Source organism: Oreochromis niloticus, linkage group LG15 (assembly GCF_001858045.2).
Source record: "Oreochromis niloticus isolate F11D_XX linkage group LG15, O_niloticus_UMD_NMBU, whole genome shotgun sequence".
NCBI classification, from domain to species: Eukaryota; Metazoa; Chordata; class Actinopteri; order Cichliformes; family Cichlidae; genus Oreochromis; species Oreochromis niloticus.
This window is the reverse complement of record NC_031980.2, coordinates 10,396,164-10,422,046: the sequence shown is the minus strand read 5'-3', so window position 1 is coordinate 10,422,046 and position 25,883 is coordinate 10,396,164. Positions and strand designations below refer to the sequence as shown.

Sequence of the window (25,883 nt, the reverse complement as noted above, 5' to 3'; positions counted from 1 at the left end):
ATGTGAAAAATTTTTATATATGACATTGTAACCCTTTTGTGAGCGCAATCATGTGGGGTCCCAAGGACAAAAGTGATCTTTTTTTAAAAAACTGATTGCTCCAAAAATAATAATGCATCCAAATCAATGTTGTTATCAATTATTGACCTATTCTAGGCTGCAATAAACTCATTTTTGGCCTATGGTTAGGTCTGAAGTTGTTGAAAAGATTTGATGTGAAAAAATTAATTCATTTATGATATTGCTATATCACCTGTTGCCTTAGGACCTTTTGGGGTCCCAAGGTTAAACTGTCTTTTTAAATTTTAAAGATACTACAAGGGTTAAATTTAAGTCTTAATAAATTCCATGTTCCTGCAGCTTTGTATCCCCAGATTGGTTAAACTTGTCTGACATCTCAGTAGCTGTGGGAGGTTGGAGGGTCTCTGAAGTCCTATGAACTGTCAGTAGGGCCTCAGAGGCAGGATGCTCTGTGCAGGACTCACTGTGTAATCAGATGTGCTAATCCCCCAGTGCACAACAGGTTTCTTGCAAGCTTCAACTCTCCACACCTCTCGATTGCGCCAGGACTCTGCAGGACTTCAAAAAGCTCTGAGCACTGGATCTTTTCCCTCTAGGGATGGGGAAGGCGTAAATAGATGTGAGTAATATTCACATTGTAGTTTCCTTTTTTTGCAAACAAAGTAACTGTACAAAGTTTTATTGTTTATTATTCCCACCTAGGAGCAAATGTAGCCCCCATTGCCACGAAGGAAGCTCGGGTTGAATCTTCAGCATTTGATGTGCCTGTATTGATGGATAAAGGTCAAATAGATTTAACATGTTTGCTGTTTTGTAGCATGAAAAATACAAAATTGCAAAAAAGGCAGAAACAACTAAAAAGTTTATGTGCAGGTTACTGGTTTCAGTAAGTCTCTGGGAACGACGGTGCACCACTAGAAGGCAGTATGAGCTAAAATGACATGAGATGTGCAGCTGTCCATACTTGAGAGAATCATTCCTCTGTCCACACTACATTTTTATTCTTTTTATCTCTGCAAAGATTTGACAGGGTGTTTATCTCAGCTACAATGTTGTTTTAAATTTTATTTATATCACTCATTTGTTTTTCCCCGTGGATGAACCTTGATATATATATATTGGCATGCTTTGCCTACATTCATCTGTCAGCATCTATTAAGTTTTGGCAGTGAGCAGTTGGATCCATGGAAGTTATCTAAAAGGATGGGAAGGAAGAGGAACGGTGGTGTTGCACTGATAAAAGGTGGTGTTGTGAGCGTGTGGGTGTGCACACATGAATCGAGATTGGTCAAGACTCCGTCCCTTGTGCTGAAGGCTCCTCCAGGACAGCTGGTGAAACATTAGTTTCTCTGTGAAAGCAGGTGTTGAGCACACGTCTGTATCGCCTGTGAGACTGCTTATCACAAGACTGTGTTACTACATTTTGAGGTACACCACAACTGATGCAACCATCTCATCTTATCCAGACACATGAGTCACATACAACTGATTAATGATTAAGTACCCACCCTAGTTTCAGAAGGCCTTTTTCTTCTGCAGCAGAAGGCTAGAGTGAATGCTTTCCCTTGTTTAAATCTGGCTTCAGTTGGTGCGAAATCTGATGCCAAATTCACCAGTTCATGAATCTCACATATGGCTGCTTTCTTTTTGTCGTGTAGAACAGTATATTGCGCAACATCCAGTCAGCTGCAGTCCTGTGAGTAAAAACACTTTGGATAAAAGAAGAAACATCCGTTAGAAGGAGATCTGAGGAGATTATGCAGTGCACTGTAGGTCATGCAAGTTATTGGACATCGATGCTGATGAACTGCTTGGTTCATATCAGTTCTGATGAATGACTTGTATTTTCAGTGGGTAATTAATCATGAAAATCTATGAATAAAGACAGAGAAAACACACAAAAATCCCTGATTTCTATTGCAGATGAACATCACGCCTTTGTCAAAGGTGCCCGGTAGCCAAAGACACATTGACCCTTGATAACCTTTTTATTGAATATTTTAGAATGTTCTGTACATTGTACACTGATGGATGTAAATTAAGACAAACAACTGGTACAATGTCTACCAAATGTAATGAGCCGTTTATAAGGAAAATGTTGAATATAGTAAGTTAAAAACAGTAAAGACACTTTAATAAACAGTTTGGGATTACTGCCGGGAAAATGACATATCAAAGATGAATCATGTATATGGATTATGGCATGTGGGCTGATGCTGAAGCTTGCGCAGGATTTGAGGAATCAAAAACTTAATGGCGAGAGTGTGAAACATGAGTTATTCTAAATAGACTGATCAGCCACAACAGTAAAACTGCTGAAGGTGACGTGAATGTCACTGATCCCCTTGTTACTATGCAAAGTTCTGCTAGGAAAACTTGAGTCCTGCATGTATGTGTATGTACTGTGCTGTGCAAAAATCTTAAGCAATCCCTCTTTTCATTATTTTTTTGCCTGGAAAATGGCAAATAAATGCAACAACTTATTGAAATATAAGTGAAAAAACAGCATATATGGCGAAAATAAAGCCTGAACAATACTAATGAGGTTGCAATTTATTGACCACCTTTATTTTGAAATGTCCTTAGTCTTCAGAAATGGTTCTCAAGGCTATTTGAAGGACTTTCAAAGGTCTTCTTTGGATATTTGCTGCCTTATATGTTGTTCTCAGTCAAGATGATCAGTCAGGTTGCCAGTCAGACATCTTTCATATGATACTTTATGTGGGATCAAAATCTGATTGTACCTTTCTGAATTTATAATTCCATCCAATTTGACAAGATCTCTAACACAACTGTCTGAAGTGCAGCCACAAACAATAACAGCGTCTGTGCTGTGTTTTACAGATGGCTGATGGCCCTTACTTTTGTACCTCTCTTCTGACGTCCTCCATACATTGAATGATGATTTGAATAAAAAAAAAAAAGGATTTATCTGTTCAGTACATTTCTTGTGTAACTTTTCATTCTTTTACTTCCTTAAGTATGGTTTCTTGACAGCCACCGTTCCACCAAGACCCTTCATGATGAGGCTTCAGTAAACAGCAGATGATCAACTGAAGGGCCAGATGCATTTCTCAGATCCTGTGTCAGATTTTTGCTGGATTTCTTCCTGTTTCTTAATGATGTATCTTTTAGATACTGTTCATCTGCTGTAGATTGTTTTGTATTTTGTTTGGGGGGGGGGGGGGGGGGGGGTTCTCAGTAGTCACACTTTCTTTGTCTTCTGCTTGTCCAGGTACCTCAAATCTGTTGAAGGACACGGTGCATATTGTGGTGAAATATTCCAAATTTCCCGCCAATAGCTCTTTGGGATTCACCTTGTTTGTACACATATACTATTTTTTCCTGTCATCATTATCTTTGGCATCATTTTTTGTAGATTTAACTAAAGAAATGGGAGCAAATTATGTGTTTTTATGACAGGCTGCAAGTATCTGGAGTATACAGGTATAAAGATTTAAAGTTGGTTCTTTGCTAATTTGTCTGCTACATGTAGACACAACACTGGTGTCCCTTGAGTTGATGCTTGAGTGATTGATATGTCACTGTTAAATTAATTAACAAATAAAACATTCGTCTGAAAATGGTCAAGTACAACAATGGACTGAAAATGAGTGAAAAACCAGCCAATGTCCAAAGCAAAACTTTGAAAGACCTTCAGAACACCTGGAGAACTATTGCTCAGGACCAATGGAAAAGTTACAACAAATTCTGGCTCCTCAGAGGCAAAATATAATGAACTGAGGGGTGATGCAAGACCTTTTCCACAATATTGTACTCTGCTGTTTACTATCCAACTAAACAATATTGCAGAACAAGCTTGCCACACATAGCAACAGCATTCCCTGATGGCAGTGGACTTACCCGGCAGGAACGTAGGCCATTTACATTGCAGCAACTCTTCAGAGTAGCTGGACGAACATAATGATCAGTGAAAAGTTTTCAACCCTACAACAAATTTCCCAGATCCAAATCCACTGCACAGAAGCCATTGTCTCAGAGTCTCACTGTTGACAGAACAGTTCAGTGAAACAACGCCTCCATACTCTCCTATTCAAAATAAATGAAGGGCGGTCCTGGCACATCTCAGCAGCTTCTTTTGTCATGGACAACATGACGGCATGTTTTGAGAGACTGATTATTGCTTCAAAAATAGAACAACAATATGTGCTTGAGAAATGTGAGAGTCAAGGGTTAGTTTACATTTTTGGGGAGAGGTTCCTGAGCCAGAAAGTTGCACTCGATGCCTCGGAACTAAATTTTAAAGTCCCTCTAAAAGCAAAGAGAATACACTGCACAGCTTGGCACATAGAGAATGAATACAAGTGTGAAAATGATCGACTCTACTATCACCATCATTATTACGTCTACAGAATGAGGTTACACAGCTGTGCAAGGGTGTGTTGGACAGATTAATCAAAAAAATTTGAATGTATGCGTTTTTGTGTGGGTTGGTTTTTTTTTACTCTTTTGCTTGATGCTAAATTTTCAGCAGTATCACATTCTCTTTTTAAAAGGTGAAAAATTCATGCGAGTTTTTTCAAGTGTACTGAATACCTTTAAAACTAAGTATACAAAATTATACATTTTCTTTCATTTTTTCTTTTTCTTTCTTTGTTTCTGTTTTGCAGTATGCAAAGTTTTCCTTGGTAAACACCGTTTGGGTTTTTTGTAAAATGCATGGCATGATAGGGAGTCAAATTCCTGACCTGAATTGTTATTTCAGTCTTTCACCACCACGGATAAGATCCACCTATTTGTAAGAGAAGTCTCTGAGTGAAGCTTCCCTGTCAGGATTGATTTTGAACCTGTAAAGAAAACTTTAGACTCAAAGACGTGACCTACAGTAGGTTTCATTTTTTTGATGTTTTTGATTACGGAGCCAGCTGGCAGCAGACACAGAAAGACTTTTTTTAATTATTTCATAAAAAATGACAATAAACAGATGTTCTGTAGCACAAAATGGTTGCTTAAAGTTTATATCTGGAGAACAGAAAGGAAATGATCTCAAATGATGACAGAGCTTTCTGTCGTCTGTCACGGTGTTCTCTCTTGCTTTTTCTATACAGTTTATGTTGGCCCCAGCTGCAGTTCTCAACATCTGCAGTTGAATAACCTACTGGGTAAGATGTTTGGCACGTACTTAGTTTTTACTACAGTGTTTTGCTCATTAGGGCCAGTTCCAACCACTTTTACATAAACCTTGCAAGTTCATCAATGTACATTCCTCAACTGCAGCTGAACATAAATATAGATTAAGTGAGACATCAAACAATTTAGTGTACACCCCCCCCGCCCCAACACACACACACACACACACACACACACACACACACACACACACACACACACACACTGCATAAGAGGATTTATGTCAGTTTTGATGACAAGCCAGCAGTTTAGTCCTAGCTCATAACATCATGAAATGATGTATACAATATGTTATTCAGAATGTCTTTAATATATATGAACCAGTGTTTTATTGATCCTATGTGGCTTTACAGTTAATAAATAAAGACTGCGTGAAGATACTCAGAGGCTGGGTGATGTAACAGTTATTTTTTGCTGAAAATGTAGGTTGTATAAATGTCTTCAGAGTGTAGGGGAGGGTTTTTGATGACCGAATGGTATGTCTCCTAAGACTTTGAGAGTTCTGTGATTATTGTGTATATTAATAGAAGTAACCCTTACGTACTGTTTAGCTCAAGTTTGACCACTTGTGAGATTGACAGCAGTATAAATATCCTAAATGTCACTTTCTTAGCCTGAAACTTTATATATTCTCTTAAAATGATCCAAAATACATAATATTGATTTTATACAGTTGGACAGATGCTGCAAAATTTTGTACATTGAGGCTATTCCAGGTCAAATTTGGCAAGGTGGATTTTAGATCAGGGAAATTATGGTTTTAGGGATCCTTAAAATTATGGAACTGTGCATTCCATGTCTGTTTATATCTATGATGTGAGAGTGGTTACAGAGTTCACTGCCACTGCCATGAGAACTGTCTGCGTGTTCCTGCAGAGACAAGAACCTGCTGTTCGTTGAAGGTTCGTAGGGGAATTTTGTAATGATGAAATAGCAAAACAGCACAGGACTGATCATATATGGTGCATGTAAGGAAAAGAGTTCAAGCAGAGGTAAGAAGGTGCCTTGATGCTGATATGAGATCTGAACCTGCATCATAATTTATCCAAATTGAGTATAGAGGTTTCTCAGGTGCATGATGCCTGTGGTTTTAAAGCATGGAGGCTGCTGCACTTTTTTCCCTCCTCATCTTTTTGGACAGTTTTTTCACTAATGGGACGATACTTGAAGCCTATAGAGGTTCCACAGGAAGTCCAGGTTCTCCACATCAATATCTGCCATTGCCAGAAGGTTAGCTGTGTCTCCCAGCACAGTCACAAGAGCATGGAGGAAATTCCAGGAGAGGCAGTTACTCTAGGGGAGCTGGGCAGGGCAGGTATCTGCTTCTTTGTGCAAGGAGGAATGGGATGAGCACTGCCACTGCCTGACCTCCAGCAGTCTACTGGTTATGAACAACTAGTTGCACCCTGTGCTTTACACAGATGAGGGCAGGTTCACCCTGAGTACATGTGAGAGATGTAATAGAGTCTGGAGAGGCTGTGTCAAACATTGTGTCACAGGCAGAGGCCTGTGACAACCAGCATCGCCGGTTTGATGGTGGGTCAATCATGGTTTGGTGAGGCATATCCATGGAAGGACACACAGACCTCTACAGGCTAGGCAATTGCACCCTGACTGCAATTAGGTATTGGGACAAAACCCTTGGACCCTCATCATTAGATCCTCCTGACCTCATGTGGTGAGAGTGAGCAGGCAGTTCTTGAAAGATGAAGGAATTAATGCCATTTACTAGTGTCAGGGCTCAACTATATGTTTCAGTCCATCTAAAGACGCCAGGCTATAGCATGGACTATTCTTTCGTACCAACACATTACCCAGTCTATACCAGTATAGATATTTAGCATGATTCATCCATCCATCTATCCATCTTCTGCTTATCCATTTCAGGGCCATTTTGCATGATGTTTATTTTATTTTTACTTTTTTGTTTTCAAACTCAAACTCTTTTGAGCAGTGTATGATGCTGCATGGTTTGCATTACTCACTATGAAAAAGTCCTGATCCAAAACTTAATGTCCACATCGAAATCTGACTCAGCCCCAGAGGGACTCTTTTCTGAAATAGTCAAATATTTGGTGTCTGGGACACTGTGAGCCCATGGGGTGTAGTTACATCGTGAGTTTATGAAATCTGACTTTAAAGAAGTCCTGCACATGACTAGTGCTAAAAAACGCTTGGGCCAGGAAACGGGGTTGATACATCATTGCTTAACAAGCGGATAGAGACTTTCTATGATCCAATTCTGAGCCGATCAAAACCATATGGTAAAGGCATGAAATATGAAAGGTATGTAAAGGTTAAAGACACACAAGACAGTAAAGTCAGAACGCTTAACAGTGTACACGTGTTATATAAAGTGACCATAATGAGCTATAGTTTGTTTTTACCCCATTAAAATGAGCTATTTAATCTTTAAACGTTTGAGTTATCTAGTTATTATTACAAAATGAATAGCAGCTGTTCAGTAACATACCGTGAACCCCCTCTTACACAACTCAATAACTGTTTATAAGGTGGTTCAGATTTGGTCATGTGATTTTATAAACAGACATACCAAGCATTATATTGATCCTATATGTAAGGAGAAGCTGACAAACACATTAAGAAACTATTATGTTGAAATATTTTAAAAACATATCTCAGTAGTAGTAATATAAACTCTGAAAATTAGGTTTGGGCCTTTAGCAACGAGTACTGGGAGCAGCGTACTCTGACCTGATGGTGGTGTCCTGTAACAGCAACATCTCTGCTGGTTGAGTCACGCTGTGACTGGGCATGCTCTGTAATGCAATAACGAGAGGAGAGAGTGTGATAGATGACTCACTCCGGGTGTTCTTATGAATATCTCAGTGTGATATACATGATTATATAGACATATTCTATTAAACCTTTCCAAGGTATGGGTGATGTCTAAAGCCTGCCACTCTCTAATAGAAATTTAAATAAAACCCCCAGTTATTACTGGAGGACATACTTTTATTTTGACAGAATTTAAAAATCAATATGACATTTACAGCATTTCGATTACATTAATCCTGTCTTCAGGATTAATACTAAAAGCCACCGGGGGCTTGAAATTAGTGACTCACTCTCAGGATTCAGTGAGTCATCAAACCGCCTGTATCACTTACTGCAATTTATGGCCCACATAGAGGATGATCACCTTCTTTCATTATGGTTCGATTTTAGCGTAGCTACTAAAAACCAAGTCATGATTAGCAATGTAATCTGCATAGCAGAAAAGAATGTACATTTTGATTGTCTTACCCTCACAGCCCTCAGATTTGAGTGACTTTTAAATACTCTTATGAAATCAATAAAATCGGTAGTATCTGGACTGTAAACACAGTAATAGCCGCAATCATTTAAGCACAAAGACACACTGTTGCATTGGTTTGATATTTCACTGATAACATAGAGATAGGGAAAAATAAATCATATGAGCATGCCAAACACAGGAAGCTTTCTAAAAGTTCTAGTCTGTGTTTGTGAGAACGTTTAAAATCTATCAAGATCACTTAATAAAATTCAAGAAATCTTGCACTACCACTTTATACATCAAATGTTTCTCAAAACAGATGTGAGCACTTGGAAACAAAATCCAGCTCACCAGATACTGTTTGACTTATGTTTAAGGTGAGATCAGCAAATATTTCTCAAAACAGATGTATGCACTTGGATGAAACATCCACATAACAGATATGGTTGGATTTATGTTTCAGGTGAAATCTTTACCGACATCATCATTCTCCCAACGGTCCCACCTCGTGTTATTCATGGTGAACAGTTTTCATACCCATAGCATTTTTTCATACCTCTGTAACTGGCTCCTCTCGGTTACAGATATCCAATTGCATTGTGGGAAGCCACAGATGATACTGGGGTTCTTGTCAAAATTCTTACGTCATTAAGACGGTAAACACACACAGAAACACTGAGATGCTAAGGAGCAATGTCGTCATGCGGTAAGCCAAACTCCAGTTATTGGCATTAGTGTTTCAGACAAGTACACTCACCGGTCACTTCATTAGGTACACCTGTTCAACTGCTTGTTAATCCACATATCTAATCAATCACATGGCAGCATGTCCATTTAGGCATGTACACATGATCAAGGTGACCTGCTGAAATCAGAATGGGAAAGAAAGGGTGTTGGTACCACATGGGCAAACTGCTGATCTACTGGGATTTTCCAGACAAACATCTCTAGAGTTTACACAGGACATTCCCAAAAAGAAAAAAGATCCAGTGAGCAGCAGCTGTCTGGACACAAATGCCTTGTTGATGTCAGATTCAGAGGCGAATGGCCAGACTGTTTTGAGCTGATAGGAAGGTATCAGGAACTCAAATAACCAACACATCGAACCTTGAAGAAGATGGGCTACAGCAGCAGAAGACTACACTGGATTCCACTCTTGGCACACTGGTACCAGTTGAGCATTGCCTACCTGAGAGTTTCTTGCTGACCGTGTCCATCTCTTCATGACTGCTTCCAGCAGGGAAAAACACCTCAAGAAAGCTCAGATCATCTCAAACTGGTTTCCCGATCGTGACATTAAGTTCACTGTAGTCAGATGCTCCCTACAGTCACCAGATCACTGCTGACAAATCTGCAACCATGTGAAGCTATCATGTCAATTTGAAACAAAATTGACATGATAGGAATGTTTCCAGCACCCTACTGAATCTGTGCCATGAATAACTGAGGCATTTCTGAAGATAAAAGGAGGGTCCAACCCAATACTACCAAGGTTTGCCTAATAAAGTGTCCGCTGTCCATACTGTATCATCAGTGAGAACAATTTGGCAAGTAGCCTTATCAAGTCAGTGTTCTTGGTTATGTAACAAGGTGTTAGGTGGTGCAATTTAGAACCACATTAAGCAAAAGTTCTATAATGTATAAATGATAAGACTGTATTCTATTTCCCTACAACTGCTACAACACTAAAGGGTTCATTCTGATTACAACTTTTGCATGTTTTACAATAAATGTATCAGCCAAAGATTCCTGTTTTTGACTTGCAATAGTCTGTTTGAAAAAGGATTGGATCCCACAGACTGACCCAGAGCTCTAAGCCCAAACCACTCATTGCCAAAACACTGACCGCAACAAAACGTTCGGGGGGAGTAATCCAGGCCTGGCCAAAAAATAAACTGAGGTGATTGTGACGGGTTGACAAAGAAAACTGGAAGATATGTTGAAATTCAAAAGACCACAGTTTTTTTAAAATTCGACAGCAGGGGTCATGTGTGATCTGAAGTGTTTAAGAATTATTTAAAATGTTATATGTTAAGTCGAGAGAGAAAGACACTGAAGTCTTCCGCCTCCTAGTTTATCAAACAGGTGGTTTTCTGTTTTGTTTCTAAAGTCATAAATCCACGGGAGGACTCACACAAACAGCCCTTCCGTAAACAGACACAAATATCTGAGAGTGTTTGGTATTTATCAAAGGAAAACTGGAGAGAGTCAACTTTACACTCAATCCTGCAGTCCTGAAGGGAAATAATATCTGAATGCATAAAAATAGAGCTGCGGATGGAGGATCTGCTGAATGAAATAAGCTCGTTAATGCCCATTCTCACACATATCCGTCTGTCTGGACAACGTGTTCACTCTAGGGACAGTGTCTCCATTGTCACTTATGCCAATTTGGTGCTCCTATCTGAAATGCATGAATCATAGCCCATTATTGTGCTGAATTATAGAACTTTGTCTCTTGGAGCGAGATGCCACGTTTCTAATTTGCGTGCGTAGTTAGTCCCATCAGCGAGAAAGAAAATCCAACAGTTTAGTTTTTAGTCCATCTTTGTTTGAAGAATCCTTAAAACCGAAGCATAAAAAACTCTCTGCTACACCATCACCAGCAGCCTGACCTGTAGATAGAAGACAGGATGAATCCAGACACCATGTGACAAAAAGGTCATTGTAGAGACAGGCAGTAGGTTGGCAGTGTTATTCAATCACTGTTTGTTATTTAAACACTTTGCAACAGAGCAAGATATAGATGGAGATATCACTGCAGACTACTCAGTAGAAAAGGTTCACTGGCTCTGTGTGGCCACGTAGGACACTCTAACATGGCGTTCATGTACGTGTGCTAACTGAATAAAGTGACCCCTTGTTTTCCTAGAATGATTTTTATTAGAAAATTGAATAATCTCATAACTTGAACTGATATTTTATTGTTGTTAATTTACATTCTGATGTGTTCCCATGTTTTATGTCAGCCTCTCTACTGTGAGTATCATGTGTACAAGGATTTAGAATAATCAGATTTCCTGGGTCTCAGTACCAGGACACTGATGACAAATCTGTTTTTTGGAGTTTTTGGTTTGGATTGTTAGTCTTGGGTTCTCAACATAGAGAGACTGAACATTATACATCTCCTAAATCCAAGTGAAAATCTGGACTATGAAACAAAGCCAGATTACCTGCAGAGAACCCATGCAGGCGCAGGGCGAACATGCAGACTACACATAAAAAGGCCCCAGATGGCTTTAGGTTCAAATCCTGAACTTAACCACGGACCTATCTACTGTTTCTCTGAAGAAGACCTAAGGCTAACATCTGGTTAATAGATTCATAACTCTCATGGTCATCATTTAGTTTAATTTAGTACTATATAATGGTACAAAGAAGAAGTAGAGGGAAAAACATTATCACTGATGTTTGAACTTTTAAGCCTGGACACACGTGAATATGCCAAGAAGAAACCCCAATGCTTTGAACCCTCTCTCAAAGAAAAAAATGACTCAATATAAATGTATTTGCCCTGATAAGGTCATTGTAAGTGCTCCAAGTTATGCTGCAATTTAATAAAATGACATACACAATATTTTACTTCTCTATGTACAAGGAGAGCAGTGTGTAGCGCTCGCTACATTTTTAAAGAACCATTAAGATGCATTTATCCAAAGTACAAGCCAAAAAACGCCCAGTCCTTACTAATATTGTAAGGACATCTTACATCTGTCTTTCCCTCAAAAAGTATCATTTTATTCTTTACCTTCGTCGATGTGAGATGCCTTCCGTATGTGTCGTGACCAGTGACTCATCATATTCATCTCTGCCACATATCCAGGATCCACATGTGTCACATTAGAGACTCCAACCAGTGAATTTTCACATCTCACAGCTCGGTGAATCAGTGCCGGTGTTCATCTTTGGTGAGATTTTTATATGACCTTTCCTCCCATTTGTGTCATGTTGGGCATAGATGTTAATATTTGTGCTTCTTTCTTGTAACCACAAAGACTTTCCTATTTCTGCTCTTTTTTGTCTTGTACTTAAATCTAATTGTGAACACGAAGCAGACAGGGGTGCAGATAAAGGGTTTGGGACTGGTTGTAGCCATCATCCAAGTCGCCAGATGCATGGCTGCTGTTCATTAAGTCACAATAATTGTATTTATCTAGCACCAAATCATAAGTTATGGTGGAAATGTATGTAACGTCAAGATCCTTTAATATTATTATAAAGAAAAAAACAGCAATTACCCTTTGAGCAAGTACTTGGTGACAATAAAAACTTCAGATGGAATCAGACCCGGAGGTCACTGCCTGCGTCAACCAAACAAGGTGAAAGTAAACTCAGCAGTGAGAAACAATAAACACTAGGCAGGCTGGTTAGGCCAGTAACCACAGGCGGCTTCAAACCCAAGGCTACACTATATTGCCAAAAGTGTGCAGTCAATCATCCAAATCATTGAATTCAGCAGTTCCAATCACTTTCATGGTGACAGCTATTGAAATTTAGCACCTCGGCAGGCACACTGCTTCCACAAACATTTGTAAAAGAATGAGTCACTCTCTGGAGCTCACTCACTTCCAGTGTGGTACTGTGAGAGGATCCCACCTGTGCAACAAGTCCTGTTGTGAAAGTTCCTTGCTACTATATTCCACAGTCAACTGTTAGTGGTATTTTTAGCAACGTGGAAGTAATTGGGAATGACAGCAACTAAGCCACAAAGTGGTAGGCCATGTAAAATCACAGACCGGGGTCAGCGGATGCTTAGGAGCACAGGTTGCAAAGGTTGCCAACTTTCTGCAGAGTCACGAGTGACAGACCTCCAAACGTCATGTGGCCTTCAGATTAGCCCAAGAACAGTATGTAGAGAGCTTCATGGAATAGGTTTCCATAGCTGAGCACCTGCATCCAAGCTTTATATCACCAAGCTTTTGCAAAGCACTGGTGTAAAGCACAGCGGCACTGGACTCTTGCAGTAGCAAGGTATTCTCTGGAGTAATGAACCATGCTTCTCCATCTGGCAAACTGACTGATGTTTTGATGGTTGCCAGGAGAACTGTACTTGCCTGACTGGATTGTGGCAAGTGTAACGTTTGGTAGAGGGGGTATTATGATGTGAGGTTGTTTTTCAGTTGGGCTCAGCTAACTCAGTTCCAGTAAAAGGAACTCTTAATGCTTCGGCATACCAAGACATTTTGGACGATTTCATGCTCCCAACTTTGTGGTAACAGTTTGGGCATGGCCCCTCCTGTTCGAACATAACAGAAAGCAAGGTCCACAAAGAAATGGATAAGCGAGTTTGGTGTCGAAGAACTTGACTGGCCTGCACAGAATCCTGACCTAAACTCGATAAAACACCTTTTGGATGAATGAGAACGGAGACTGCGAAGCAGGCCTTCTCGTCCTTCTTGTGTGTCTGACCTCACAAATGCACTTCTGGAAGAATACTCAAACATTCCCATAAACAAACTCCTAGACCTTGTGGTAAGTCAGAAAAGTTGAAACTGCTGTAGTCGCAAAGGGTGGGCCGATATCATACTGGATTCCACTGGTATAGGTTGGAATGGGATGCCAATTAAGTGCATATCTGTGTGAAGGCAGACGAGCAAATACTTTTGGCAATATAGTGTACATGCAGAAAATTACATGGAGGCGGTAGAAGGAAAAAGCAGAGTAGACAGCAGTAAGAAGACAAACGTAATGACTTGCAACAAAACGTAAATGCATGATGAGTGACAAAGGGAGGAGTAATCATCCAACACCCACAGACTGATAAATATTTAAAATGTGGAAACATGAATTTATACGACAGGACCATTGTTCAGCTATGCTTTTCCAGACAGACTGCAAATAAGACTGTTTTAATCTTATTTTGTATCAAAACTCAAATAAAGAAAAAAAACCCATAGAGACTCGTCGTGACATTACGTAACCTGCCATCTTTGAGCCACATCTATTGAGGTTGTGGTTGGATGCAGGAGATCAGCTTGACAAAGTGAAATGGCATGTCAAAGAAAGGTTAATGCGTTTAAGGATTTCAGGACTGAGAAATGAGCATTCTTTTCATCTGGGCAAACTGAGTATTTTACAGTGAAACAGAAGCCTTTGTGAAGAGCAGTATCAAAAACGCAGAAGGTTGGGCGCTCTACAAGATCATCACATCAGACTACAGTCTGTGAAATCAGTGAACTCTCCAAAGAAGAGACAAAATTAGATCACACTCAGCTGCTTCCATAAGTGTTTGAATGTAATAAATGTGGAAATGTGTGACACACTTCTTCTGTGGAGACCAAATACAACCGCTTACATCTTTCTCTTTCTCTCTCCATCTCTTTTTCTCTTCTGCCCTTATGTCATTTTCTGCTAGGAAATCATGACTGTGTTGTAAAAGGACCACTTGTCAAAAACACTTATATTAATTTATGTACACTGTCTTCACATGGCTGCGTGTATATAATAAAGGTTTTGTAAAGTTTTGAGCGCTAACATACAGTATGATTGTGGAGAAACAAAAAAAAAAAATGCACACACCGGCACTTTGCAACGTGTCATATCAGCGTCGTTGTTAATGTTAGTAACGGTAATTGCGGCTGTGAAAATCCATGCTGTGGGAGGTCGAAGGGAGATGAGGTAAATGTTAGTAGAACAGAAAAGTTCACATTGTACTGCTGCACCCAATGTGACCCCGTGTCCTATATTATGATTAACTCTCTCTTGTATAACTTCCTCCAATGAACAGGCACGTGTTGTATTTGGACAGGTTTTAATGCAAAAAAGTGTGAAACTGAAATGATACAAACTACAGAAATGTCACATAAACATTAGCTTGGATTGGATTTCCTTCTATTGACATATAAAACACAGCAAACATTTCCAAATCACTTCAATAATATCGTATACCCTGTCTGATAATTGAACGCAAGTAAGAAACTTACTAATATTGCCACTCAAAGGGATTTAACAGAGTGGATGGTTTGAGATTGGAAGGAACATACCCTGTCTTGCGTCACTCATGAGCAAACAACTTCCTATCACACTTCTTCTAATAACTAATTGGCTCAACATAGCAAACTGTGCGAACCTGTGCCCCCTATAGGGATAGAGAAATAACATAAAAACAGTTCCGGTACAGACATTAAAATGAAATGCTCCAAATCCAAATCCACGCACAGTTACGTATAAACTTCAGTGTCAAAAGAAAGAATACTTCAGTAAAACTAATTGTCTAAAGCTAGAAACAGAGGTAATATTCAATATACCGGCAAAACATTTGCATAAACTGCATCCAAATCATTTAAAATTGCCTTAAAGTCATTATATGAGACTAGTTCCTTAAGTTTTAGTTGATTCTGCAGCTGATTTCAGGAGGAAGGAGCTACAAATAACCTTTATTTTTCAGCAGAATAATTGCCCCATACTGCCATTGCAGTAAAAATTTGCTCAGATGGCAAAAGAAACACATAAAAGAGTCCTGACCTCAACAGTACTACAGTGTGGGATCTCGGCACAGAACAACAGCCAACATCCAAAGAAGAGCTTTGTCCTAATGTCCTTTAAGAGATAGAGTGCAATTCCGGAAGTCTACCTAAAGAAATTCCAAGAACTGAGTTGAAGATTAAAGGTAAAGGTACCAAAATATTGATTTTACAATTGTAAGCAAACTTAGATCTAATATAAAACATCACAAGGTATAATTTCGGCACATATTTGCTTCTGAATTTGATTTGTAGAAGCTGTATACACTGTGCTTGATTAGATCTTAAAGACAGGGGTCAGGCATCAAGTCTTGGCACGAGAGGCTGCAAACTACATAACGAAGCTATGCCTTAGATGAGTGCTTGGAATCATGCTTGAACTGCATTATCTTGGTATCTGAGTGCAGAGAGCCAAAGAAAAATCAAAAATAAAAGAGGAGAAAAGTAGATTTTCTTCCATTTTTAATCAATGTTCAAGCCACTTTGGAGCTGCACATCTGTAAATGCTCAAAATGCTGTTGCTTCCAGCTCTGTCCTGGTCATTGTTCTAACAGTCTGTCTGCTTTTTTGTGTTTACAGTAAATGCTCACATTAAACTTTTATCGTGACTGTTTAATTTAAGAAAACAACATTATAGCAGGATGCTCCCTGTCAGCACGACTCCTTTGTCACAATGCAGGCAGGAGCTGCTGGATACATGGTCTTTCACTAAAAGAGCAATACACAGTGTTTTTTTCCTCACTTCTGTTTCAGTGTTATCCTGAGTCGGTTGAATTAAAGCTGAATACTCCCCAATGATTCCCGAGAACATTAGGATGAGCTAATCAGAGCTGTTAAATACGTCATTAATGGTATGGTGTGAAGTATTATGAAACATGACCTTGCATATATGTACAAAACCTAACTTAGCATGCTTCTAAAGACTTTTTAGTGTTGTGTCAATTCACGGAGAATAACCTGAACCAGAAGTAAAGTTTGTAAATATGACTTGTGTGTGTGTGTGTGTGTGTGGTTTGGGTGGAAGGGCAGAATTAAACTGCTAAATATAAAAATATATACATTTATAAAAAATTTTTTTAAGATTTAATATTTCCATTCTAGGATTTTCGTGTTTATCCTTGAATATCTGTAACGGAAAAATCCAAAGATATATCAAACTACCAGCAGAGGTGGCAAAAGTACAGACTTTTTTTTTACTTAAGTAGAACTACAGGTGAAAAAGTACCCTCTGAAATGTACTCAAAGAAAGTAAAAAGTAGCTCCTTGAAGAACAAATCTACTAACCTTTTTTGTACAAAGTAACTGAACCTTTTGCTATATTAATGTAATAATAAAATAATATTAGTACATGACAAAACAAAAACGATTCCAATCTAAATTCTAAATTACATGAAAGCTTCAGTTTATTTATACAGGACACATACAGTGGACACGAAAGAATCACAACTTATAGTAATTTCTAATATGAGCTTCAGTAGATTTTCTTAGTTCATGTACTGTGATCAGCTGACCTGCTGCTATTTGTGGATTTACACAACTGAATTTAACAGTATGTAGGCATTTTCACAAGCTAACTTTAATGATGTGCATCCCCTACACTGACAGTATATTGTTTATAATATTTTTATACTAGACAGTAAACAGTTGGTATAAAGTTGCCATTCAGTTAATTGATCTAAGAATCATCAGCTTAAATGCAAATTCATCTCTGCTACACTTGATATAACCTGGCTCTGACCGTGAGCACACAGCCACTGTGCATCCGTCCAACACAGAACTTTAATGCAAACTAACCTGTTTATCCTGCAAAAAACTACCCAGTATTTTCATGCAACATGCCACTGAGCAGTCCTTATCTTTCAATCTAACCTGTCTTCTTCCTCTCCTGTCTGTTTTCCTACATCTTTCTCCATCTCTGAGTGAAGTTAGCTCTCTTTCTTTTCTCTCCATGTGAATTACAGCAGCTGGACCTTTAGGTAGCAACGCACTGTGCGACAAAACGCACACAAACAGTTTGTGTGTTTGCTGATGTTTGTTGAGCTGATACAAACACCAAATATGAAATTAATGTCACTCCCTTCAGGCTTACACCTCTTCTGAAGAGCTAGCTAGATGCTGAAGTACAGCGAACAAAAGCTACTTTAACCCCCGAGTATCCTTCCAGTCATTATGATAAGGCAGACTAACAACTGCTGGCTCCAGCTGTGAGGTTCATGAGTCATCTTTTGCTTTTGCTAGCTTTTCTTTCTGTTTCCTGTTTTATTCTGGTATATTCACGTCTCTTAGAGCCCCCACTTCCTTAGCTTGTGCATTTCATGGTGGTTTGATTGCCTGCCTCAAACATGTCACTAATTGCCCTTCTCTTCTCTTTGTTTAGCCTGTATCTCATGGTCTTTTTGAGCCAGACTGTCTTCATACATTGTTATGTTATGGCCACACTCATCTTTAAGTCTCCAAGTGTTGTTGGATCCCATCTTGTTTGCTTGGTTTCTGTCTCTTGTGTATTTGGTTGCCTGCTCTGACTGCACCTTGTCTACTGAAGAAAGTTGGCCAAAAAACCTTTATTTTTGGAACTGTAACCTCATGAATCATACTTGTAAGTTTGGGTTATGTGTCTGTTTGCACTGGTTTCAACTTCTTACAAGAAACCTGTTCTAAAACTACATTCATGGTAAAAAGAAAGCACATTCTCTTTCAATTCTCACATTTTACATACCAGGCCAACAAAAAAATTATCCAGACCTTACCGGGTTTTAAAGGTATTTAAATACAACCTCAGATGAACAACAGCACAAGACATATTATTATTATACTGTGTCATGATTTGTTTAACCAACACTAAGCCAATCTGTAGAAGCAACCCATGATTCAGTAGCTTGTATAATCACCTTTAGCAGCAATAACTTGAAGTAATCATTTTATGTTTGACTTTATCAGTCTCTCACATGGTTGTGAAGGAATTTTGCCCAAACCTTCATTACAATAATGTTTTATTACATTGAGCTTTCACTGAGGCATTTGTTTGAGTCCCGCCATAAAATTTCAATTAGGTTGAATTCTGGACTTTGACTGAGCCACTGGAAGACCTTGATTCCTTTCTTTTTCAAGAGATTTGTCTTGTTCTTCTTGTCCTTGGATCATTTTCCTGTAACATGGCCCAATTTGGGCAAACCTTTAGCTGTTAGACAGATGACCTCTCATTTGGTATACACAGATGTTCATGGTCGACTCAAAGACTGCCCTGTGTCCTGGTCCTGTGGGTGTAAAACAAGCAAAATCATTACTCCTCCGCCACCGTGCTTGACAGTTGGTATTGGGTGATTGTGCTGACATGGTGTGTTTGCGTTTTGCAAATGTGGTGCTCTGCACTTTGATCTTGTCTGTTCAAAGGACATTGTTCCAGAAGTAATGTGGTTTGTCTAGATCCAGCTTTGCAAACAAAAGCTGTACTGGCATGTTATTTTTAAAAAGGAGAGGCCTTCTTTTGGCAACCCTCAACAACAACCAATACTTGTTCAGTCTTTTTCTAATTGTACTCTCAGGAACTTGAATATTTAATATACTAACTGAGCCTGTAGAGTCTGAGATATAGCTCTTGGGTTTTTGTGGTTTCTCTGACCATTCCCCATTTAACTTTGGGGTGGAATTGCTGGGACGTCCACTCCTGGGAAGATCTGCAAGTGACTTTAATGTTTTCCACTTGTGAATAATGATTCTCACTTGAGAATGATGGATTTTAAAAAGTTTGGAAATGACCTTATAACCCTTCACAGATTGATGGGTAGCAAAATTGTGTCTGTAAAAAGCAAGCAGCAGCAACCAAAAGCTTTTATGGAGGTGCTCACACTCACTGATGTTCAGTTAAGCAAATGCATTGGTTAGCAGCACCTTACCTACCCCTTTTAAATCATGTCGAAGTAGTAAGGGTGTACTAGAAACATACTGTTTCTTATTTTGGCTTATTATTTGTTAACTAAATAATGACACAGTGTAATATATTGTGTTTTGTTGTTCATCTGAGTTTGTATTTATCTAATCTTAAGACCTGCTAAGAACCAGGTTAGTTTTATGTCCTAATATGCGAAACCGTTACATTTAAAGAGGGTGTACTTTCTTTGAATGATGAATGTATTCCAAAACTATAGCTTTATGTTGTTTTAATTTCTTCTTTAAGCACTTCAAAGTGAAACTAAACTAAATAAATAGTCATGCTAAACATAAATTTTTGGATCAGATTATTTTTGAAGTCAATCCTATGAAATGTCAGTCTCTCCTAGTTTTTCACCTTGCTTCTTATCTGTCATACTCTCATTAATCTTGATTAAACATTAATCTCAGTTAGAGCAACCATCTTTAAGAACACTTTGCCACCCCATCAGCAAGGAAGAGACAAACATAGCTCACACACCCACATGTCTGTGGTATGTCTGGAGACAGGGAGCACCATTGTTAAGAGATTAAACTGAGGCCACACAGGGAGAGGGGGTTCTGGTACTAAAATAAAAAATATATAATCAAATTTTCAAGTAATGATAAAAAAAAAGATAAAACAATTGTATCAGCAATATTACGTATTAGGAAGAAGCAGGGATCTGTAAAGGAAACTAACATCAAAGCATGAAAGTCTCTTATTCAAGTGATTCTTTCAAAGTTTGGTCTGAAAATAAGAGCAATGTCCTGTCTTCCCCTCTTGCGTCACTAGCCATGTTTGCCGAGGTTTCCGTCTGGGATGAGGAGACTTTCTCTTCCTGATGTCTCCCCTACAAAGACATTTCTGTCACCAGGTTAATTTCCCACTACAAGACGGACGGCAAACACCCATAACCTACAACACCTCCTATAAGCGGAAAAGGGTGTGCACCCTCTGGAGTAGGAGATGAAAAGAAAGATGAGAAAGGGATGCTGGGACCTCAAAGGTCAAACACAAAATACCAGATCCATTTTTCTTTTAAAGAGGACTTTGTTGCTTATTCAATAATGAGTAAAGATGAGATGCTGTCTCCCTCCTCAAAAGATAAATTTAGCCATTTATAAGCCACACACATACACAGAATAGATCAGTGGTAATGTCAGCCCTTTCCTGGGGCTTGTATGTTGCACCTGATGTTCTTTGTCATCTAGTCAAAGAAAAATATTGGTTGTGTGCTTTACCCACTCTGCTACTATAATAGAATTTCAAAGATAATAGCATTTGTGGGAAAACAGAGACCTTAACTTTCTTTCCAAACTCAAATGAATGAACACAGCAGGAATGATGTCATTGCTAATATGATAAGCCGAAGCAGTTGTATGAATACTGTGAAACTTGTGACGTCATACGGTGACTCAGACACACAAAAGCTACAAGGGGTCATGATCACGGAGGAAGAAGCTCAATGACTAACACATGCATTATCCATATATTAAATATATATTGCAAATGCACTAATAATTAGCATATAAGTTATGCATGAAAAGGCCTATCTGTTTAATCTATCTGCCTGTCTGTCTGGCAAGTTACCATAGCATAGCTGCAGTGACTCTGGAATACTGCAAACAAATGGTCTGCACTGTTGAAGTTATTGGTGTGTAAGATAGCAATACAGCATTCTTCTTAACTATGTTAAGTCCATAAAAACTAATACTAAACAAAGGCAGAAGAGATAAGAAGGGACATAATTACAGAAAAAGTAAAAAATGATCAAATGTATTTAACCTAATGTATATATTAGAATCAGGGTTCAGTAGGCAGAGAGTTCTTGGGTGTGAGAATTTTTGACAGGAAAAGTAAAATCACTTTAACTAACTGTGGTCTGAGAATAACCAGGGCTTCACCTATAGATCTTAATGGTCCACGGGGCACATACCACGTCAATAAATCAGAGATCTGTCCTGGACCGAGGCTGTCCTGGCTTTGAAAAATGAGCTTTTTCTTAAAAAAAAAAATTGTACAGACTGCAGATTGTAGAGCTATTTAGATAATTCGGCACTGCATAACCAAAGTGGCAAAAGATCATTTTAGAGATTATCGTTGGCTGGAGTAAATAATAACAAACATAACATTTTTGACTTGATTATCAAGACAAAGTCAAATATTATCCAAGTATTCCAAGGGGTCTCTTTACTCTGATGCTAATGGCATCTGGGGGACCAAACATTGTGAAGTTTAAAAAAATCTTGGGACATCTCGGGTTTATTTTTATTAAGGATCCAAGTTTTGAGATTTTCTTGTCTGTTAGGAGAGAGCTGTTGAAGAATAGAGTCACTCAAAGAGGCATAAAAAGCTATTGGAGAAGTATGAGAGTACAAAGTTTAGGGATCACTGAGTCGTTATTAAAAGACATTGGATCCAAATGAGGTTTCTTTGGCAATGAATAAATAATGGAATATTTAAAACAGTCTGATTAATAACCAGAACCAAACGTATTAAAAATTGAAGTGGGGAAAATACGATCTTAAGCCAGTGAAAGAGAATAATCTCCAGGATGTAGGAGAAGAGCAAACGCTCTTATTTCTGTCTGCTCAATATAAGCTTTAGCCATAGGTTAGCATCACAAATGGCAACAGATGAAAACAGATACCAAATTTGGCACCCAGCACCCAGAAATCTTTTTATTTTATCTGTAAAATAAATACATAAAATTACTGAGGAAATTCTTCACATTTATCATCAAAGAGGTCATGCCCCATCAGCCCTGAAATAATACAGCCCTTAATAAAATATGGAGACAACACTGAGCAAAATTGATAACTGTCTAAATAAGACTTATATATATTTTACTTTCAGCCAATGACATTTTTTTTTTACCCCTTTTTGTTGTTTGATTGCGTTATTTAGCTTCTCATAATAGTTTACCTTCTTACCTCACTTCCTGAAATGTTCCTTAATTCTTGAGCTGTCATCAGTTCATCAATGAATAATTAGCTAATTAGTGACATGACATGACAGACAGCGGTGCCAAAAACACATCACTCCTGACTGTTCATGTGATATCTGTCACCCACTTCGGATGTTATCAGTCCAATCAATAGTGTGTAGTAAAACACATGCAAATAATTGTGCTAAAAACAACAAAGCCTACGTTCTACTAGTCGATCAAAAATATTGTGCTTTCGTGTAAAGGCATACCTACACTAAAATGTTCCTGTTATTTTTAAATACAGTAAATATAGATTGTGAATCAAAATATCTAAAATAGCCAGAGGAACCTGTACTGTACCTGGGAGTAACCAAAAAATGATTATTTATTTAACAAAAGTTGAGTTTTTTTCCTCAGACAAAAATACTGTAAGTAAAAAGGATTTTATGTGAAATCATATCTGAACATTCAATTTGTACATAATAAGATCTGCACTTAAAGTATGTTGTAAATGTAATAACAATTTTCTGGAAATCCATTAATTTTATATGTAGTAATACTATTTTTGGCAGTAAAGATCTGTTAAATATAACGGGATTTTTTGTAAAGGTGCATATACAAACTTTTTACATTTTGCTTCAATAGTGATTTTTGGACATATTTGAAGCATAGTCAATCAATCATTTAATATGTGGGGATACTTTTTTTAAGAATGCAAATCTAATAAACAGATTTTTATGTGAAGTTACAGGTAATAAAATATAATCAAAATGTAATAGTAGATAGCGATAATTTTAAACCCAGGCACCAGTTTTTATCATATGAGGTTGGCGTGGTCATATTGTTACATTAAATATAGAGATACAAGATTTTTCACATAAAATTACACAATAAAACCAAACTAATAATAATACTTTTTGGCAAATTTAAGTCTCATTATTTACATTATAGCAGTGTTTAATCATTTCAACATGTAAATATCTGTTAGGCACAAAATACACAATATGATGTGTAAATTCAAAGGTAAAAACTGTAATTTAATCACAGGAAAATTATTATATTTATGGGTCTGTTTAAGTGTCATAATCTGACAACAAAAAAAGGATATCACAGTCTAGTCAGACTGGTAGCTGTCATAGCATACAAATAAAACAGGAACATGATAAAAACCTACTTTATCTCCTTTCTGCCGTTAAGACAGACCTGCTTGCCTTAACATCACAGCAAAAACAATATACAGATTCTGAAAGAGAGCAGGAGTATGTGAGTAAAATTGCTAACAACATCTATGTCAGTGATTTTCTGCAGGTCAGAATGCAATTTACTTGCATAAAATAGATATGTTTTGTTAAGAAAGAAGCCATTGCATTACACTTGCTCACTAATTGCTGCACATGCAGTTACAGCTGACAAAGTGTGGAAAATAAACACCTAAACGTGTGTTTTTGACACTTTCTTTCCACTTTTTTGACAGAAGACATAAAACCAAAAAGCCCAAAATTGAGAGGGATGAATGCTTTTGCCAGGAGCATAAGTTGTGCAAAATTACCATAGTTTCCCACAGAACTATGGCATTAGCATGTACACTATGCTACACTACAAACTCTTAATACTAGCTGCGATGACAGGTTTGAAAGATCTGAATTCAGACTGAGCAATGTTCCTGCGTTACATTCATAACATGGCTGTCTCAAATTACCCAGCAGCACACAGTAGACAGCCAAGTTTATAGGCACAGTGCAAACAACTGTCATTTACAATTTTTACAGAGTGTTAAAAACAAGCTTGAGTGTAACTCCCAGATTGCATTTCAGGAAAGCAGAAACATATGCCAGAACCAAGCATTGCAGTAACTGTTATTATAACATACGAGCACACGATTTAAATATTATAATTCTTATAGGATATGAGTAAGGATGCTGCTGTTTCAGAAGATATGTTTCATATCACTTCCTTTGCAACTAAAGTATATAAACACAAAGATTCCTATTACTCCTTAAAATTCCTGCATGTCATTGGATATCTTCGGTGAACTCCCTTGTATCATCATTTTGTCTTAAATGTGTCTCAATTCAGTCTTTCAAGTGCAAAGTGAAACAACAAAATCTCAGTGATGTCTTTTTAAATTAATCAGCCTAAGACGGAGCTGCGAGACAGCAAAAATTTACGACATGACTTGTAACTCATGGATCTTCTTGAAAGAGAGGGAGAAGCCTCCCACTCTCCACACTCCGTGCACCTCTACATGCCTCTCTGGGAGACAACATTTATAACTAGTAAGGGTGGGTGTGCATGTGTGCGCTCTAGCTTTTGAATGAAGTGAAAGAGGATAGGTCAGAGAAGGCTGTGTATATCAATGCCAGATATTGATTGACTGCCTGCTTTACTTTACTCCTCTACTTTCCTGGAAGTCACCTGCAGGGCCTATGGTCTTTGGTGTATTGCAATTTAATTTGATGTAAAAGACTCACAGCAAGTATATACATTTATAATATGTTGTTTAGCATTGACATGCAGTGTGCAGCCAGGAGTTAAAGTGGTCTGGAACAATCTGGAATGATGTTCCGGCATCTTGAGTCTATGAGTAATTCAATGTGATAGAGAGGTTAATGCATATTACTATCAAATTTGTTATTTTTTTCTTTGATGCAGCTTGGCTTTGCTTTCCATTACAGCCTGGAGATAGTTGCTGAGTAATAAAATGATGACATCACACGGCCTGCTTACACCTTAAACATCCGTTTTCCCTTTTTATTCCTCTGATACGTTCATGGTGCAGGTCAACAAATATCACCAAACACACAAAATGTTTCTGCCCAGTATCTGTGAGCGCAAATGTACAGTTTCCCAGGCAGAGAAAAAACTTGAAGAAACTAGCTAAGAACTGCTCAGCAAGTGAAATTTGCAGGGAATTTAAATCTTGCGTGAGTTTTTACTCCTTAGCTGTAAAAGGCTGATGGGGTATTGTAGTCACCCCACTAGGCAGCTGGTGTGGACACCAAAGTTTGTGAATGGGATAACTCGAGTATGAGCCAATGCAGGATTTTCAAATTGATACCATAGGTGGCTCTACTAAAAATATCAGCCATGTTTGAATCTCAGTGACCTCAAGGCCGAGGTCTGAGGTCAACTTTTCTAAAAATCTTGCGG

General features: G+C 38.2%; 1 long non-coding RNA gene across 1 annotated transcript; it reads right to left on the bottom strand.

Moving 5' to 3' along the window:
• Window positions 1–86: 86 nt before the first annotated feature.
• LOC112842475 (uncharacterized) lies at window positions 87–3,138 on the bottom strand. Its single transcript, XR_003214248.1, has 2 exons — window positions 720–3,138; window positions 87–613 (listed from the first exon to the last, which is right to left on the bottom strand). It is a non-coding gene; the product is annotated as an uncharacterized LOC112842475 (long non-coding RNA).
• Between the last annotated feature and the right edge of the window lie 22,745 nt (window positions 3,139–25,883).